Genomic DNA, 8,431 nt, shown 5'->3' with positions numbered 1-8,431 from the left:
AATAAGTGTGGTCCACCGCATTGCTCACAACTGATTCATATTGCGTGAATATCTTTATTCATCTTTTCCATTCGTCTTTCGAAAGCATCTATTTTTGCGGAAACGGAATCAAAGTCATGGCTAGAATCGGCTCTAGCCGCTTTAGATGAACGAAAAATATCTTTTTCTTGATGCCACTCATGAGAGTGGGAGGCTGTGTTATCAATAATTTTGTAAGCTTCAGTTGCGGTTTTCTTCATAATTGAACCACCAGCTGTTATGTCGATGTCTTTCCGTGTAGCAACGTTGACACCTTGGTAGAATATTTGTACTATTTGATAAGTATCTAAACCGTGTTGAGGACATCCTCTCAACATCCTTTCGAATCTTGTCCACGCCTCATATAATGTTTCATTTGGCTTTTGCGCGAACGTAACAATTTCTCCTTGAAGTCTCACGGCTTTAGATGCCGGAAAGAATTGTTTAAGAAATTTTTTAACTAAAACATCCCATGTATCAATCGCCCCTTCAGGTAACGATTCTAACCAATCTTTGGCTTCTCCCTTTAAAGTCCAGGGAAATAACATGAGATAGATTTGTTCGTCTTCCACTTCTCGGATTTTGAATAGTGTACAAATTCTATTAAACGTACGAAAATGTTCGTTTGGGTCTTCATTCGGCGCACCACTGAATTGGCATTGATTAGTCACCATGTGTAGAATTTGTCCTTTGATTTCATAATTTGGAGCATTAACTTCTGGTTTAATAATGGCATGACCTTGGCCCGTGCGTGTAGCTCTCATTCGGTCTTCCATACTTAGAGGTTCTAGATTTTCCATGATTGGAAGTGTTGTATCTGAATCACTAGAGGTTTCTGATTTAATGGTTTCTTCCTCAACAATCTCTGTTTGAATGATTGGTGGTTCCGGAGGAATAATTAATAGATCAGGGTCTCGGAATTGTCCCTGAGTATTCTCCGGATTCTCAATTGTGATATTGGTTTCAAAAACTGGATTATCGGAAATTTGAATTGGAGTACTTGGTCGACTAGATGACGATTCTAAAGAAAAATCAACGGCGGCGATATTTGTTAAACGATGTCTTGATCGAGTTACAGGTGGTGAACGTATGACCGGCGGTGAACGTCTTGCTCGGTGCATTCACTGAATATCCTATTAGTTTTTAAAAAGGAAAGAAAAATTATATAAGTTATCCAATCAATAGACTTTTCTGATTTTGCCCACGTTTCGAATAGCCAAAAGATGCAGCAGAGGGGCAGGATTCGTTTGGTCTCAATATAATTGAGTACTGTTTGGCTCCAATAACCCGGTCCACGTACAAATCCAACTATTACTACGAACCAGAAAATTTTGATGTCTATCAATTTAACCACTTAAAATAAATTTTCGTAATTTTAAGAAATTTAGAGAAGAAGTAGAAAAAAATCTAAGTCCTAAAAACTAGAATGGCGAGAAATAAGAGAGAAAAAGAGTGCGCGTCGAAAAGTGTCGAAAAATAAAAATAAGAAAATAGCGCGAAAAATGGCGTCGCAAAATTCTAAAGCACCTAAATCTTAGTCTAAGAAATAAGCACTTAAGGGATTTTACGGCAAAGCCTAAAAATCTAGAAATAAAAAAAATAACTACGCCAAAAATAAACTTAATACTAAAAGTTGCGACTATAATCTAAAAATCTAAAGGTAATAAAACTTAAAAAAAATATTATTATTTATTATTTTTTTTAATTTTTTTTTTTTTTTTTAAAAAAAAACGAGTTTTTTTACAAATTTTTTTTTTTTTTACAAATGAATTTTTTTTTTCTTAAAAAAAACGTTTTTTTTTTACAATTTTTTTTTTTTTTTTTTGCGTTTTTTTTTTTTTATATTTTTGCAAATATAAATTAAAAATATAGCGTTTTAGTGCTCCCCGGCAGCGGCGCCAAAAACTTGATGATGTAGCGTGAGGGTACGAAATAGTATTATTTTTACTAGGAAATGCTACAAAATATGACACAAGTTTTATTAATTTACGGATGGGATATACCTAAACCTTGCTACAACACTATAGGCAGTGTACCTAATCGTAGAGTAGTGTAGTTTTTAGTAAGTCCGGTTCGTTCCACAGGGAGCTAGTGATTACGTACTATATTTTTATAAAACTATATTTATGTAAATATATATATATATAAGTAGTAATATTATTATAAAAGGGGGGTTTTTACCGTTTAATGACCGGTTTGTCGATTTTATATTTTTAAGCGTAAAGATAAATGACAATAATTAAAGTGCGTAAAATAAATAAATGACGATAAATAAAATAACAATAAATAAAATTGCGATAGAATATGAAATAAAAGGATTATGCTTATTTAAACTTCCGTAATCATGATGTTTGACGTTTTGATTTTAATTAATTGTTACTCGGGTTAATTGTCCTTTGTCATGGTTTATTTGATACCTATCTGGTTTTTATCCATAATAGTCCATCGGTCATAAATATAAAGTGCGAGTGTTCTCGTCAAATTACCCTTATACCCGAAGTCAAATATTCCAACTAATTAAGGATTTAAACTGTGACGCAGTTATCACTTCTGTCAACAATTACACCAGTTATCACTGTATGTAATCTACCCCTGTTTTGATTAGATATGAATATTAATTTACCCACTTGATCAGTTTGAATAATCAATTACCCAACCCGAATAATTAATTAAATGATTATAATATATTCCATATGAACGTCACTAAATAGGACAACCATAATCATTATTAATTATTAGGATAATTAATTTGAAGATAGGTTCGACAGACTCCAATGAGTTGTCACTCAATTAGACAATACCCCCCATCTATTAATAGTCAATAGTCCAATTTCCACAAGTGTCGGTCTTTTGCCCAAACCTTAATTATGGTACAAAGCCCAATTACCCAATTTTAGTAATTAGCCCAACATCATGATTACTTCGTTTTAAATAAGCATAATAATAACTTAGCTACGAGACATTAATATAAAAAGGTTGAACATAACTTACAATGATTAAAAATAGCGTAGCATTACACAGACAGAATTTCGACTTATACACTCAAAACACTCCTTAACATAACCTTATTATTATTATTATTAATTAAAATTAAAATTATAATTAAATTTATTTATGTATTACAAAAGAGAGATAGAAAGATATATTATGGTGTACATAAAATGGATCACGAACTTGCTTTAAATAGAATGTGGCCTGGAAAAGCCCCTCATGCGAGTCGCATGAAAATGGGCATAGGGCCATGCGAGTCGCATGGCCATGAATTCCAGCTCACATTCGTTTGGCTCCTAGCTTGTCGACATAATTTAATAATAATAAATATATAAATAATTTTAATAATTATTTATATATTTATATTATATTTATATGCATAGTTGAGTAGATAATTTTAGTCCGTTACGTCGGGCGTTTCTTCTAGGCTCAGGTCCCGGTTCCGGATTTTCGGACGTCCTCGCGTACTATTTTATATCGTGTACTTTGCGTCTTGTAACTTGTACTCTTGCTATTTTGAGACGTTCCTCATCAATAATTTGAACCTTTTTGATTGAATCTTGTACTTTTTAGCTTTTTGGACCTTTCCGTCTTCAATTTGTCGAATCTGCCTTTTATCTTCACTTTTTAATATTTAAACGAATAGTGCTTGTAAATCGAACAATATCAACTAAAATCTTGTCTTTCTTGGGGAATAATGCTGTAAAATATGTGTTCATTTTTGGTATTATCATATTCTCATCCCAAAAATATTAGATTTTAAAAGTGGGACTATAACTCACTTTCACAAATTTTTACTTCGTCGGGAAGTAAGACTTGGCCAATGGTTGATTCACGAACCTATAACAATATATACATATATATCAAAGTATGTTCAAAATATATTTACAACACTTTTAATATTTTTTGATGTTTTAAGTTTATTAAGTCAGCTGTCCTCGCTAGTAACCTACAACTAGTTGTCCACAGTTAGATGTACAGAAATAAATCGATAAATATTATCTTGAATAAATCCATGACCCAGTGTATACGTATCTCAGTATTGATCACAACTCAAACTATATATATATTTTGGAATCAACCTCAACCCTGTATAGCTAACTCCAACATTCACATATAGAGTGTCTATGGTTGTTCCGAAATATATATAGATGTGTCGACATGATAGGTCGAAACATTGTATACGTGTCTATAGTATCTCAAGATTACATAATATACAATACAAGTTGATTAAGTTATGGTTGGAATAGATTTGTTACCAATTTTCACGTAGCTAAAATGAGAAAAATTATCCAATCTTGTTTTACCCATAACTTCTTCATTTTAAATCCGTTTTGAGTGAATCAAATTGCTATGGTTTCATATTGAACTATATTTTATGAATATAAACAGAAAAAGTATAGGTTTATAGTCGAAAAATAAGTTACAAGTCGTTTTTGTAAAGGTAGTCATTTCAGTTGAAAGAACGACGTCTAGATGACCATTTTAGAAATCATACTTCCACTTTGAGTTTAACCATAATTTTTGGATATAGTTTCATGTTCATAATAAAAATCATTTACTCAGAATAACAACTTTTAAATCAAAGTTTATCATAATTTTTAATTAGCTAACCCAAAACAGCCCGCGGTGTTACTACGACGGCGTAAATCCGGTTTTACGGTGTTTTTCGTGTTTCCAGGTTTTAAATCATTAAGTTAGCATATCATATAGATATAGAACATGTGTTTAGTTGATTTTAAAAGTCAAGTTAGAAGGATTAACTTTTGTTTGCGAACAAGTTTAGAATTAACAAAACTATGTTCTAATGATTACGAGTTTAAACCTTCGAATAAGATAGTTTTATATATATGAATCGAATGATGTTATGATCATCATTACTACCTCAAGTTTGGTAGGTAAACCTACTGGAAGTGACAAGAAATGATCTAGCTTCAAAGGATCTTGGATGGCTTGAAAGTTCTTGAAGTAGGATCATGACACAAAAACAAGTTCAAGTAAGATTTTTACTCGAATTAAGATAGTTTATAGTTATAGAAATTGAATCAAAGTTTGAATATGAATATTACCTTGAATAAGAAAGATAACCTACTATATATAACAAAGGTTTCTTGATCTTAGATGATTACTTGGAATGGATTAGAAAGCTTGGAAGTAAATTAGTAAACTTGAAGGGATTTTTGAAGTGTTCTTGAAGTGTTCTTCCTATGATGATTATAACTTGATTCTTGAAGTGATTTTTGATGAAGATGATGATTAATTACTGGAAAAATATGTTCATAATAGTGTGTGTGTGTTGAGAGAGAATTAGAAAGAGAATTGGAAGTGAAATGGAGTGAATGATGAGTGGTAATTTGGTGAGTGGTGAGTGGGGTTAAAAGGAGTTCTAGTTAATTGACTAGCTCATGGTAGAAGTTAAAATTGATTAGTCATACATGACATAATCAAGAGTGGAATCCCATGCTAGTTCCTATTGGTATATACCCATAGTAAGTACGTTTTGAAGCTGTGTATAATACGGGTAAGAATACGACTAGAATTCTTGATGAAAGAAAAGAATGGGAAAGTAACTGTAACCATTTTCGTTAAGTATGAGTGTTTTGATATATGTCTTGAAGTCTTCCAAAAGTATTTTAATACATCTAAATACACTACATGTATATACATTTTAACTGAGTCGTTAAGTCATCGTTAGTCGTTACATGTAAGTGTTGTTTTGAAACCTTTAAGTTAACGATCTCAATTAATGTTGTTAACCCATTGTTTATTATATCTAATGAGATGTTAAATTATTATATTATAATGATGTTATGATATATTAATATATCTTAATATGATATATATACATTTAAATGTCGTTACAACGATAATCGTTACATATTTGTCTCGTTTCGAAATCCTTAAGTTAGTAGTCTTGTTTATATGTATATAACTCATTGTTAATATACTTATGGAGATATTTACTTATCATAATCTCATGTTAACTATATGTATATCCATATATATATTGTCATGTCGTTTTTACAAGTTTTAACGTTCGTGAATCGCGGGTCAACTTGGGTGGTCAATTGTCTATATGAAACATATTTCAATTAATCAAGTCTTAACAAGTTTGATTGCTTAACATGTTAGAAATATTTAATCATGTAAATATCAATCTCAATTAATATATATAAACATGGAAAAGTTCGGGTCACTACATATACCCATAGTAAGTACGTTTTGAAGCTGTGTATAATACGGGTAAGAATACGACTAGAATTCTTGATGAAAGAAAAGAATGGGAAAGTAACTGTAACCATTTTCGTTAAGTATGAGTGTTTTGATATATGTCTTAAAGTCTTCCAAAAGTATTTTAATACATCTAAATACACTACATGTATATACATTTTAACTGAGTCGTTAAGTCATCGTTAGTCGTTACATGTAAGTGTTGTTTTGAAACCTTTAAGTTAACGATCTCAATTAATGTTGTTAACCCATTGTTTATTATATCTAATGAGATGTTAAATTATTATATTATCATGATATTATGATATATTAATATATCTTAATATGATATATATACATTTAAATGTCGTTACAACGATAATCGTTACATATATGTCTCGTTTCGAAATCCTTAAGTTAGTAGTCTTGTTTATATGTATATAACTCATTGTTAATATACTTATGGAGATACTTACTTATCATAATCTCATGTTAACCATATGTATATCCATATATATATCGTCATGTCATTTTTACAAGTTTTAACGTTCGTGAATCGCCGGTCAACTTGGGTGGTCAATTGTCTATATGAAACATATTTCAATTAATCAAGTCTTAAAAAGTTTGATTGCTTAACATGTTGGAAACATTTAATCATGTAAATATCAATCTCAATTAATATATATAAACATGGAAAAGTTCGGGTCACTACACATATGCTGTTCCAGCAAAAAAAAAATTATTTGTTATTTTTACGCGGGTTGTTCGTGGTTTAGTTTGGGTTGTTACAAGTGGTATCAGAGCATGGTCTAAGGGATTTAGGCGACTTGAGATAGGTGCCTAGACTTAGACTTTATTGTGTGTACGCTTTATGCGGGACTTGTAGGACTTTGGGTCTAATCGGGAATTGTTAGTGCTTTGATTTATGTGAACTAACATTGTGCAAATTGATTTGTGCTGTGTTTAGCAATCATCAAGCGAGATGGACGTTGTACTAGCGAGTTAATGTGACGTGTTCGCGTAACAATGATTAGCTACCATTGTTACGAGTTTAAATCATGTCAAATAAGAGATGTACGATAATTGTTGAGCAAGATGGGGTAGTGTGGTGTATATGTATATACATATGTGTTAAGTCCTTTCGTTTCGTTGCTTAATTTACTTCGTTTTATAGAATGAAAATGAGAAATGGGCACGACACCAATGACGGAAGTACGAGTGAGGACGTTGAACTCACGGCCAAGGTGGATGCCATCTTTAAAAGGCTAAAGAAGGATTTTCTTGACGACGTCCGAAAGGTCTTCCAAGAGTCGGTTGATGAACAAGTGACTGAAATGATCAATGATCGAATGAAAGCCGCAATAGAGGAGGCTTTAGAGGCTAGAAACATTTATCCTCGAGGCGAAGGGGGTGAAGGTAATGGTGGGGGTGGAAGGCGGGACTTCCACTACAAAAATTTCAAGGATACTCAACCTCCAATGTTTAATGGGGTGAGGGATTCATTGAAAAGCACTTGTTGGATTTCCGATATCGAGGGAGCGTTCCGTACCGCAGAGTGTCCTCCCGAGAAGAAGACGATGTATGGGTCTAGCATGTTACGCGAAGAGGGCAAGTTGTGGTGGGACGATAAAATCAAATTATATGGTGAAGAGCAATGCATGTGCTTGACATGGGAGGAGTTTAAGAAAGAATTTTTCCAAGAATACCGAACTTCTTCCGATCTCGATAAAATCCAGGATGAGTTGCACAATTTGCAACGAGGTTCAATGGACTTGGTTACTCTCAAGTCTACCTTCTTGGCAAAGACTCATTTTTGTCCGGAGTATGTTGGCGATGATCACAAGTTGATGCTAGATTTCTACCGTACTTTAAGTGATGAGTTGAAGGGTAAGATTAGCCGGGGTATGGCTAAATCTTTTGAAGATTTATACGAATTGGCTAGGCGTTTTGAGCCGGAGGTTCCAAGAAAGAGTGATTTCGCTTTTTCCAAAAGAAAATTTGAAGGTTCTAGTCATTCTAACTTTTCAAACAAGAAAAACAAGAACAATAAGGGGTCCGAAAGCGTTGGAAGTGTGAATAAGGGTGGTTCAAATACTTTTGCGCCTACTTGTTATAGTTGTGGGAAGTCGGGTCATTACGCCCGTGATTGTTTGACCAAGTCGTTCACGTGTTTTAATTGTGGAAAGGAGGGGCACAAGAGGCCGGAATGTCC

General features: G+C 32.7%; 1 non-coding gene across 1 annotated transcript; it reads left to right on the top strand.

Moving 5' to 3' along the window:
• The first annotated feature begins 327 nt into the window (after positions 1-327).
• Positions 328-434, top strand: LOC139903475 (small nucleolar RNA R71). The gene has a single exon (XR_011778292.1). It is a non-coding gene; the product is annotated as a small nucleolar RNA R71 (small nucleolar RNA).
• Positions 435-8,431: the final 7,997 nt, after the last annotated feature.

The sequence above is a fragment of the Rutidosis leptorrhynchoides genome, chromosome 3 (genome assembly GCF_046630445.1).
Source record: "Rutidosis leptorrhynchoides isolate AG116_Rl617_1_P2 chromosome 3, CSIRO_AGI_Rlap_v1, whole genome shotgun sequence".
NCBI lineage: Eukaryota > Viridiplantae > Streptophyta > Magnoliopsida > Asterales > Asteraceae > Rutidosis > Rutidosis leptorrhynchoides.
This window is presented reverse-complemented; position numbering and strand designations above follow the sequence as displayed.